Source organism: Canis lupus, chromosome 34 (assembly GCF_011100685.1).
Source record: "Canis lupus familiaris isolate Mischka breed German Shepherd chromosome 34, alternate assembly UU_Cfam_GSD_1.0, whole genome shotgun sequence".
NCBI classification, from domain to species: Eukaryota; Metazoa; Chordata; class Mammalia; order Carnivora; family Canidae; genus Canis; species Canis lupus.
In genome coordinates this window covers 28,684,442-28,697,544 of record NC_049255.1, presented here as the reverse complement: position 1 = coordinate 28,697,544, position 13,103 = coordinate 28,684,442, and positions in this window count along the sequence as shown.

Here is a 13,103-nt window from a genome sequence, read left to right as displayed (position 1 = left end):
AATAGAAGTACACAAAATAAAAAGAAAGTCAAATAATACAAAATTCATCAGTCACAAAGAAAGAGAGTAAGAGAAAAAGGAACAGAGAACTACATAACAACTAGAAAACAACTAACAAAATAGCAATAAGCGCCAACTTATCTATAAGTATTAAAATATAAATGGTCTAGATGCCCCAACCAAACGACATAAGGTGACAGATAAAAAGGAAAAAATAAATAAATCTTTATACTGCAAATAAGAAAATCACTTCAGACCTAAAAACAAATACAGACCAAAAGTGAAGGACTTAAAATGAAAAAAGAGCCAGGGTGGCAATATTTAACAGAGTAGGCATTAACTATTTATTTACTTGAGAGAGAGTACATGTGTGACAGAAGCTGGGGTAGAAGCATAGAGAAAGGGATATAAATCTCAAGCAGATTCCCTGCTGATCTCAGAGCCCAGTGCATGGCTCAATCTCAGGACTGACCCTGAGATCGTGAACTGAGCCAGAATGAAGAATCAGACACTTAACTGACTGAGCTCAAACACATCAAACAAAATAGATTTTAAAACAAAGACTAACATGAGACAAAGAAGGGCATTAAATAATGATAAACACAGAAAAAAATAACAATTGTAAATATCTATGCACTCATCATTGGGGCACCAAATACCTAAAGGAATTGGTGGTAATACAATAAAAGTAAAGGACTTTAACGCCCCACTTACATCAATGGATATACAATCCAGAACACACTTGGAATTTGGTGTCCTTGAATGATACATAAGACCAGATGGATATAACAGATGTACATGAACATTCCATTCCAAACAACACAGTAAACATTCTTTTTAAGTGCACATAGAACATTCTCCAGGATAGATCACCTGAAGGCCACAAGTCTCAATGAATTTAAGAAGATTAAAATCATATCTTACATGTATTCTGATCACAATGGTATGAAATTAGAAATCAATCACACACACATACACACAGAATCTGTAAAATATACAAACACGTCGAGGCTAAACAACATGATATTTAACAACCAATGTGTCAATGAAGATATCAAAGAAGAAATTAAAAAATAATACATGGAAATAACTGAAAATGAAAACACAATGGTCTAAAATCTTTGGAACATAGCAAAAACAGTTCTAAGGGAGAAATAACCACATAGACCAAGGGAACAAAAAATAAGGCCCAGAATTAAACCATGCTTATATGGGCAATTAATTTATGACCAAAGAGGCAAGAATATACAATTGGAAATAATCTCTTTAATAAATGGTATAGGAAAACTGGACAGCTACATGCAAAAGAATGAAACTGGACCACCTTCTTACACCTTATGCAAAAATGAACTCAAAATGAGATAATGCCTTAAATGTGAGAGGTGAAATTGTAAAATTCCTACAAGAGAGCATAGGCAGTAGTTTCTCTGGTATCAGTCACAGCTGTATTATTCTAGACATGTCTCTTGAGGCAAGGGAAACAAAAGCAAAAATAATTAGGACTACACCAAAATAAAGGGCATTTGCACAGAAAAGGAAACCAACAAAACAAAAAAGGCAAACTACTGAATGGGAAAATATATTGCAAATGATATATGAGATAAACAAGTAATATCCAAAATATTTTAAAAATCATATACAACTCGACACCAAACAAAATAAAGCAACCCAAGTAAAAATAGACAGAGGACCTCAATATTTTTCCAAAGAAGACACCGAGATGACTAACAGACACATGAAAAGATACTCAAAATCACTAATCACCAAAAAATGCAAATCAATCCACAATGAGATATTACCATACAACCTCTGAGAATGGCTAGAATAGAAATTTAAATAAACAAAATAACAAGAGTTGATGAGGATGCAGAGAAAAAGGAATGCTTGTGTACTGTTGGTAGGAGTGTAAATCAGTGCAGCCACTGTGGAAAAGAGTAGAGTTTCCTCAGAAAAATAAAAACAGAAAAAAAAAAAAAACATATCATCTAATGATTTCACTATTGGATATTTACCCAAAGAAAATGAAAACGTCACTTGAAAAAGATATATGCACCCCTATGTTTATTGCAGCATTATTTACAATATCCAAAATATGAAAGCAAACCAAGTGTCCATTTATAAATGAATGGATAAAGCAGAAATGGCATGTATAAATACAATAGAATATTACTCGGCCATTAAAAAAGATAAGATTTTGCCATTGTGACAACATGAATGGATATAGAGGGTATTAGATTAACTGAAATAAGTCAGACACAGACAAATACCATACGATTTCACTTTTATGTGGAATGTAAAAACAAAACAAATAAAAAAACACAATTAGGGATCCCTGGGTGGCACAGCGGTTTAGCGCCTGCCTTTGGCCCAGGGCGCAATCTTGGAGACCCAGGATCAAATCCCACGTCAGGCTCCCTATATGGAGCCTGCTTCTCCCTCTGCCTGTGTCTCTGCCTCTCTCTCTCTCAATCTCTGTGACTATCATGAATAAATAAATAAAATCTTTAAAACACACACACACACACACACACAATTAGACCTATAAACACAGAGAAAAAAACTGATAATTCCTAAAGGAAAGGGATATGTTGGGATGGGCAAAATTGGTGAAAGGCAATAGGAGCTTCAAATTGTGGAATAAGACTCAGGAATAAAAGGAATAAAAGGCACAGTATAGGGAATATAGTCAATGGTATTGTAATACGATTGTATGGTCACAGATGGTAGCTGAACTTGTGACCATAACATGATGTTGAGTTGGTCTATCACTATGATGTACACCTGAATCTAATGTAACACTGTGTGTCAACTATAATAAAAAAAAAAAACTGTATATGCGTACAATGGTGCATTATTCAGCCTTCAAAGAAAAGAAATCATGTAATATGTAACAATATAGATGAACCTTGAGGTCATTATGCTAAATGAACTAAGCTGGTCAGAGAAGGACAAATACTGAATGGTTTGACTTATGTGAGCTATCTCAAATAGCCAAGCTCATAAAAACAGAGAATGGCATAGTGGTGCCAGATATGGAAGCAGAATGAAATGGGAAATTGTGATCATAAGGTATAAAGTTTTAATTATGCAAAATTTATATGTTCTAGGAATCTGAACAATATCGTCCAAAAGTCAACAATACTCTACTTACATTTAGAAATCTGTTAAGAGGGTAGATATCATGTTGTGTTATCACAATAAAATAAAAATAAATGAAGGCTGGTGGGAATACATTATATTCTACAAACTTTATTTTTTTAGAAAAATATTTGCATACCCAAGTGGGAATTTATCTTAATCCTACCAATATTTATCATCTCTAAGAAAAAAACATCAGATTCAATATAATCATCAAATATAAGTATCTTTATGAAATTAAGTGAAACTTTTCATTAGAACCTTCCTTCTTCCCCATTTCCCTCTCAGCTTTCTTCTTTACATACTTAATGCTGATATACTTTAATACTTTTCATATTTTTCTTGTATAAACCTAAAAATAACAAAAAATAGTGGTTCCGTGAATGAGTATGTTCTTTTGTACCTTTATATATTGATAAAAATTTGTAGTGCCTAAATGAAATACATCTTCTTATTCTCTTTTTAAACTTTTTCCTAAGTTAAGATCACAAGAAAGAGGAAAGGGGTAAAAAATAAGATTTTCTATTAATGTCCCTTGACCCACTTTTCTCTCCTTCTATGCAGTTATTCTTTCTTGGCTTTTAAAATCGTTTCTCTGTTGCATTTATTTCACTGTATTTAATGATATTTCAAAATGAACACTATTTTTACTCAAATATCCTCTTCCATGTTTGAGTTTCTTGGGGACAGGAATAATTTTATTTCCTCTAGCTAGAGCCTAACTAGAGGATAAGTACTCAGTAATAATTTGCTGAATTGATAGTGGAGTAATGGATGCATGCATTTGTTCGGTACTTTTAATTTTACAAAGCATATTCACATATTCCTCCCATGAAAGAAATCTCCCATGAAAGCTCCCTGCTTTATATAAATATAGCAAAGCACTCTAAAATCCAATCCTTAGTTGCATAACCATGGCAAACTAAAGAGAAGTCATCTCTAAAGGAAGTAATAACAAATATAAGATTTAAAACTGGAATCCTTAAGTAGGCACTCTTCTAGGGGCTTATAATCTCCAGAGAGAAAATTTACTTGTAGATTTAAATTTTTACTTGGTACATATAGAAGCAAATTATTGTTTCCCTATGTTTTTTTGACCACCCTATCCCAGTCTATTCTCCTTGAAGTGGGGTGGTAAAATTTCAGGGTACTGGTTAGAAGTGTCCTACCATTGCACCTCTACCCCAATTAATCAAAAACTACAAGAATTCATCCTCAGCACTTCTCTGGTAAAGGGTAGAGATCAGGGTAGGAGGAGCAGAGCAGAGGGAGCATAATCTGTGGCCAAATAACCTTGGGAAAATATGATTTACAAAATAAGACTTACTCTGTATGTGCTTTAAGGTATCTTCTAGATTTAAAATATGATTTTAATCATATTTAAATCAAATATTTAATCTTGTTGATAAATCCTGAGTACGTCAAATAGCCTTAATTAAAAATTCAGATTTTATGATTATTTTTAAATTAAAACATGTGCCGGCCTAACATGAGATGAAGACCATTTATCTCTACAATTTGTGTGCACATTTCAGTATATTTAGTTGGATTTATGCCAACGTGAATCTAATGTCTATGGAATGACTTAACCACATCCATCTTTAGTTTGTAGACTTAGCTCTCATGACCGCTTAACTTCTTCCAGTTGTCATGTTTACAGTCTCCTGACTTGAATAACATGCTCAGATGTTCCTGCTACAGCATATGCCATACATTTCTTTGTTTTCATTATGAGATTAGAAATAATGAATCTATCAACATTCTGATATATTTTCACTGCATATGTACATGTAATTCTGCTTGCTATATGTCTAGGAATGAAAGTACTGATTCAAAGACGTGCATATGTTCAGCTGAAACAGTCCCCAAATAGTGACTGAATCAATACAATATGAGATAGGAGGATCAGGCTTATTTGTATTTCTCCATATGAAAATCCAGAATATCCAGTAATATTTATTGAAAAGGTTGTTTCCACTATCACACTTACTATGAATCAACTGACCATGTGTGACACGTTGTTTCTGTATTCTATTATGTTCCAAATTTCTTTTACTAATGTTGTATTTAATAGAGCAAATAGGGTTTCTTGAATTTAAAACAACTAATATGATCACAATTATTTTTAAAATACATTTAGCAAAAAATAAAGCAAAAATCATTTTACATGGAAGGACATATGTAGGGTTCCAGGAGGTCTTCAAGAAACTGTATGGCATTACCCGAAATAGATTGATACATAAGAATACACCAAGATCTAATGTCCTTGGACTATAAGCCAATGATTGTGACTTAGACCATAAATTCTGCTAGAAAAATTACTGATTCAATAACAGTTCTGGATTACATCTAAGAGACACATGAAAACGGGACTATTTTAGAATAACCCGTTGAAACCACCACTGAAAGCTCTCTGTATCTGGCAAAATGCAGCTGTCCTTTTTGAAGAAGTTTATCACCTTTAACAACTATGAACTCAGATGTGTAGTGTCAGGGACCCACACCAGCATGTGCAGGTGTCTAGCTACCTTTATGGTGAGCAAATTTGTTAAATTGTAATTCTAGGCCACTGGTAATTTGTTAACTGTTTGCCCTTAAGGCATTTTATTACAAAACTTATCAATTTATTTTGGAACATATAACATCAAATTTGAGGAGAGCATTATCCAGAATCACAATAGTTATGAGATAAATGTTTGTATCAAAATTAAAGCATCCACTTAAAAATTGAGGTATACATTGTAATTGACAATGTGAGGCAAGTTTAAACTCTTCCTGAATTGTCAGCTCTTTCACCGATTGTGACTTTGATGACCCAAAGCAGCTATGAAATAAATAGTTTAAAAGAGCTTTAAGCATTCTTCATTTGAGGACTCAAAATTAATATATTTGAATTGACTTTTTCAAAAAAGAACATAGGTTAACATCGATATATTTTCACTGCATATCCTGCTCGCTATATGTCTCAATGAGGGATTATTTTAACATTATCATGTTTCTAAACTTCTTCTGTAACTTTCTATTTGTAATGTACTAGAGCAATTATTTTCCAGCTGCTAAACTTAGTTTATTTACAAACTTGCTTATCTCCACGAGTGGATCTTGAAAGTGTGTAAAAATGCCAAATCTCTCAAAAAAGAAATCACATTAACAATATATTATTTCTCCAATTAGCTGGAATGGAATTTTCCCATGATTCTAATTTTCATTAGTCAGTTGTAAGCTAAGTTATGTTAGGGACCCAATAGAAGTTTCACTGAACTTTGAAAAACTAAACATGAAAGATTAATTCCTGACTGCGAAAATAATTACACTGTCTCTTACACATGTATCTGTAATCAATCTTTTTGCCATCTAACACTAACATATGCCTTAAAGGCATATGCAAATTAACATTTTTGAATCCTCTTCCATTTCATTGTGCTAATATATAACTGTTTTAAAATCCTGTTTCTCAAATGGTTTCAGGAAAATGATATTACATAAATGTAAATAATTTAAATATTATACTGGAAACATTATTATGTTTTATATAAATAGACTTTTGTAACCTCTGATGGGGCACCAAAAAATTGAGTCCTTAGGAAACATACATATACATGGGTTTAAATTAAATCTTAATGACTCAAATGCATTTTAAAACTTAATAAAAGAGTTCACTTCAAAGAAGTCCTATGGGAAATTATTTTAATCATGATAAAACCATCTGTTTAGGCCAGTCTTAGTACTAGTTTTTTTTTTTTTTTTTGCAAGAAAGGTTTTACATAATTTGTTTTTTATATCTCTTTTGGTGGTTTGAATTGTATCTACTCCCCCACTCTCCCATACTATATTCTAGTTCTAACCTTCAGCACCTGTGAATGTGACTTAATTTGAAAATCAGATCTTTGCAGATGTAATCAAGATAAGATGAGGGCCTATATGACTAAAGTGGGTACTAACATAATGACTAATATCTTTGTAATAAGAAAGAAATTTGGACATAACAGAAGGAAAACTATGTAACAACAAAGGCAGAGATGGAGTGACATGACTGTAAACAAAAGAATGCCATGGTGGCTAACAACTCCCAGAAGCTAGAAAGGAAGAATCCTTCCCTAGAATCCTCAGAGAGAATATGTCCTAATTTACCTCTTGATTTTGGCTTCTATATTCCATAGGTGTGAGAACATTTATCTTGTTTTAAGCTATCCAGTTTGTGGTAATTTTTATGGCAGCTTAAAGAAACCAATACAACCTGCTAGGAACTTGGTTATTCAGTTACATGTTATAAGGAATATTTTCTTATAAATTACAGGGCCTGTGTTAGGTGCTTTTTATTTCAATTTTATATTCATGCTATAACTGATACAGTGGAGAGAACATTGGTATCCTCAATTTGTATGTAAAGAACTCAAATCACCGAGAAATCACACATTAGACATGTTCAATAGATCTATGTAACTTCAAACTATACTTGTATTAAGAACTTGCCCAGCAGTGCAATTGCTGGGTCTAGGGCAGATCTATTTTTAACCCTTTGAGGAACCTCCACATAGTTCCTCAAAGGGTTAAAAATTTCACTGCTGGGGATTTACCCCAAAGATGCAGATGCAATGAAACGCCGGGACACCTGCACCCCGATGTTTCTAGCAGCAATGTCCACAATAGCCAAACTGTGGAAGGAGCCTCAGTGTCCATCGAAAGATGATGGATAAAGAAGATGTGGTCTATGTATACAGTGGAATATTCCTCAGCCATTAGAAACGACAAATGCCCACCATTTGCTTCAACGTGGATGTAACTGCAGGGTATTATGCTGAGTGAAATAAGTCAGTCGGAGAAGGACAAATATTATATGGTCTCATTCATTTGGGGAATATAAATAATAGTGAAAGGGAATAGAGGGGAAGGGAGAAGAAATGTGTGGGAAATATCAGAAAGGGAGACAGAACATGAAAGACTCCTAATTCTGGGAAACGAACTAGGGGTGGTGGAAGGGGAGGTGGGCGGGGGGTGGGGGTGACTGGGTGGCGGGCACTGAGGGGGGCATTTGATGGGATGAGCACTGGGTGTTATTCTGTATGTTGGCAAATTGAACACCAATAAAAAATAAATTTATTATTAAAAAAAAAAACGAACTTGCCATACATAGGGGAACCCAAGTTGTTAATTTTTACTGCATTTCATATTCAATTTTGAAAAGACAGTGGCGATGTATCTTTTGTTGTATATGTTGATATTTTAATATATGAAACCCCAGTATAGTGATTCTATGATATACAACTATCTTTCTACAAGATATGCAGATCACTACTGGATGTGAATTTTTAGTATTTGTCTCTTCTCACATTCCGTATCAGTATTGTTAACAGCGTGCTTGATATATAATTACACACCAAATAAATTTTCCAATTTAAGTATACAATGATTTTTAGTAAATTCAGAGTTCAGAGATCATTGCAATCTAATTTTAGAACATTTTTATCATCCTGGGATGATCATTTTCAGTCAACTCCCTTTCCCACTCATGGCCCAGTAATCTCTAATCACTTTCTATTTCAGTAGATTTGTCTTTCCTGGACATTTCATATGAATGAAATTACTTTATATGTGATCTTTTACATCTAACTTAATATTTTTCCACTTAATATTTTTGAGGTTCATCATCCAGGTTGTTACAAGCATCAGTATTTTCCTTTTTATTGCTCAGTAGTCTTCCATTGTATGGATATACCACCTATGTTTATCCATTCTCTAGTTGATGGATATTCAGACTATTTCCACATTGTTGTTTAAACATTCACTTGTAAGTATTTGTGTGGATATGTTTTCGTTTCTCTTACTGGGAGTAAATTCATATTTAAGATTTTTAGAAAATGCCAAGCTATGTTCCAAAGAAGCTGAGCCGTTTTGTATCCCAATCAACAATATATAAGGATTCATTTCTCTCCATCCCTGACCACACTTTATTATATATGCTTTTTATTGTAGTCATTCAAGTAACTATGAGGTGTTATCTCATTTGGTTTTAAAATGCATTTCTCTAATGACAGATGAAGCTGAATATCTTTTCATATGCTTATTGACCACTCTTATATCTTCTTTTTTTTTTTTTCTTATATCTTCTTTGGTCAAATGTTCATTCAAATTTTTTGTTCACTTTTTACTTGGGTTACTATTTCTCTTTTTAGTTTGGAATTATAGAGGCACCTTGGTGGCTCAGTGGTTGAGCATCTGCCTTTCACTTAGGTCATGACCCCAGAGACCTGGGATTGAGTCTGTATCAGGCTCCCACAAAGAGCCTGCTTCTCCCTCTGCCTGTGTCTCTATCTCTCTCTTTGTGTTTCTCATGAATAAATAAATAAATAAATAAATAAATAAATAAATAAATAAATAAAATCTTTAAAAATAATTAAAAAATAAAGGTATTTTTGAATTATAATGTTTCTCTATATATTCTAGGTGCAAGCTATTATCAGATATATGATTTGCAAGTATTTTTCCTACTCTGTGGTTTGCCTTTTCATATTATTGGTGTCTTTTTAGACCCAAAATTGTTAAATTTGATCAAGCCTAATATTTCATATATCAGTTTTGTAAATCCTTTGCACATTTTAATCACCTGAAAAGTTTAATAAGAAAAATTGCTTTTGTCCCTTTTTACTTAATGGTATCATTCACTCTGAAGTGCTGTCAGTTTGAGAATCAGTACTCTATGTAGAAAAATTCTTGCATGCAAAGTATGTTCCATGGTTCTCTTTTGGGGTGCAGAACTCAGATAATATGCAATTCTCCTATAAAGTGAAATAAGAAATGGAGACCAAACTTTACATTCCAAAGAACTTTTCCAAGGTCAAGATCAGACTAAGAAAGAAGACTCTTTGGAAGGGTGTATGTGGGTAAGAATTTTTCATATATATATATATATATATATATATATATATATATATATATATAATAGGATATTTTGTAATGTTTATAAGCATCAGCAGATAAGCAAAGTGGAAGTAAGGGAAGTTCCTGAGAGAATATGAAAAGAGTTCTTATTGACATCAGTAGCTGGAGGCTGAGTAGTTAGTTAGTCCCTAACGTAAGAGTGAGGAGCTTATGGGGCCACATCCTCAGGGGATCTGTGCTTCAGTAGGTGTTCTTCTAGGAACTCCAGAAATTTTGAGTCCTCACTGTGAGGATCCAAGAAATATCCCCTCTTGGCTCTGACAAGAAGAGAGGGAGAATTTATGAACCACAGCAGAGCAAAAGACAGTTCTCCAGGGAAAAGTATTTTGACAGCACAATTATAAACCCTTGTTCCTGTGGGGAAAGGAGATGATTCCAGTTTGGTTGGCTCTCTCCAGTATGGACTCCCAAAAAGAGTAAAAATCTGACAGTCAACAGGAGACAAGGCTTCCAGGAAATAGAATGGGAGCTTTTCAGACAGGGAAAAAAGTAGGAGACAGGACAAATTATATCATTGGAGAAATGCTTATGAAAGTCTCAGTACTAAAATGCAGACCCACTCAAACATTGATTCTCACTCAGATGATAGAACTCTCTCTTTTCCTGCCACTTTATTAACACACAAATAGGGTTCCATTATAATATAATTTTAGTGAATTTAGATGAAAGAGGTGAATACAGACTCTCTGTAATACAAATGTGTATAATACAGACTCTCTACGAGGACAGATATGTATATATCCCCCAAATCAAGATACGACATAAAAACAAAAGAATTTGAAGCCTCTGGTAAATGAATCTACAACAAACACTAAAAATAGCTCAATTCCTATCCAGATTAACTTAAATCCTCATACTAAAAGACTTTTTACCTCATTTCCTGTTACCCTATTTCTCAGATAGTATTTCCAGCTTTCAAAAAAAAAAGTGCAAACATGATAAAAGGCAAGAATAAATGCAACCTAAAGAAACAGTAATTATGAAAACAGCCCAAGATATGACATATGTGTGAATTATCAGACAGGAAATTTAAAATAACAATGATTAATATCTTAAAGAGTCTAATAGAAAAATAGGTGATGAGATTAAGGAAGGCACTTGTTTTGATGAGCACTGGTTATATATGTAAGTGATGAGTCACTAATTTCTATTCCTGAAACCAATATTACACTATAAGTTAAGCAACTAGAATTTAAATGAAAACTTGAAACAACAAAAAATTAGATAAAATGAAAGAATGCAGTGATAATATAAGCAGAGAGATGGAACTAAGATATAGTAAAGAAATGTTGGAAATAAAGACAATAGGGGCACCTGAGTGGTTCAGTTAGTTAAATTTGATCAAGTCTAATATTTCAGGTAGTACTTATTTCTTTATTTCAGCTCAAGTCATGATCTCAGGGCTGGGAGATCAAGCCCTGCATTAGGTTCCATGCTGTGGAAAGTATGTTCCATGGTTCTCTTTTGGGGTGCAGAACTCAGATTATATGCAATTCTCCCATAAAGTGCAATAAGAAATGGAGACCAAACTTTACATTCCAAAGAACTTTTCCAAGGTCAAGATCAGACTAAGAAAGAAGACTATTTGGAAGGGTGTGTTGTTGGTCTTTCCCTCCCTCTCTCCCTTTACTCCTCCTCTCCTCCCACCATATCTCCCTCCCTAAATTAAAACAAAACAAAACAAAACAAAACAAAACAAAACAATAAAGCAAATAAAGCATTCTTCTCTAGGGCTCATAAGTAGATTCACAATAGCTAAGAAAGAATCAGTGAAGTTGCAGATAGACCAGCAAAAACTTCTCACAGTGAGAAGTAAAGAGAAAAAAAATTAAAAACAGAATAAACCATTGAAAAACTATGGTACAAGAACAAGAATTTTAACCAACAAATAACTGGAATACCAGTAGAAAAAAATGAAATATTAGAATATTTATATTAATAATAGTGGAGAACTTTCTACTATTATTGACAGACACCAACGTACAGCAAGGGGAGCACAGACAACATCAACCTGGATAAATATATGTTGTGTGCATGAACACACACACCAAGGAATAACACATTCCCAAAAAGAAAGCCTTGAAAGAATCTAGAAGAAAAGAAACACTATTTATGGAAGAACAAGCATTAAAATTACAATGGACTTCTCATCATAAACAGTGAAAGTAATAGAGTGCAATATTTAAAGTGTTAAAAGAAACAGAAGAGTATAATTCTATAATCAGTATAATTCTATTACCCTATCTAAGCAAATGAGAAATAAAGACACTTTCAGACAAAAGCTGGGGATTTTACTGACAGCCAACTTGTCCTGCAGTCAATATTAAAAAGTTCTTCAGGGAGGTAGAAAATGATATAGGTTGGAAACTTGGACCTACATAAAGAAACGAAAAGCACCAGAGAACAAATAAATGCAAGTAATATCTGTGTTTTTTTTTATTTGTGATTTATCTAAAAGATAAGTGTGTAAGTCAATAGTAGCAACCTCACAGTGTGTGACTATAGCATACAGATAAATGACCTATGTGACAGCAATGTCATCAGGGACAATGGAAAAGAATTGGGACTACTCTATTCAAAGGTACCTGCACCACATAACCACATATGCAGTGGTATAGGGCTGTGTAAAAATAGACTTACATTATTTGAAAATGTATACGCCAAGGATACAATTAAACATTATAAAAAGATATTTAATTGGTATGTTAAGAATAAAATGACATAAAATGTTTAATTAAAGCCAGACAAAGAGGAGGAGGCAAGATGGCAGAAGAGTAGGGCTCCTCATTTCGTCTGGTTCCCTTAATTTAGCTAGATAACTATCAAACCATCCTGAATGCCTATGAATTCAACGAAAGATATAAGGAAAAAATGGCTGGAACTCTATAAATAGAAAAGTGACTATTTTTCATGGAGCAGAAAAACAGAGAAGCTATATCAGAAGATAAACGGCAGGGGGGTGGGGGAAGGAGCCTTTGTTAATTGGCTGCAGGAAAGTGGTAGAGTCCTGGAGCTGAAAATCAGGA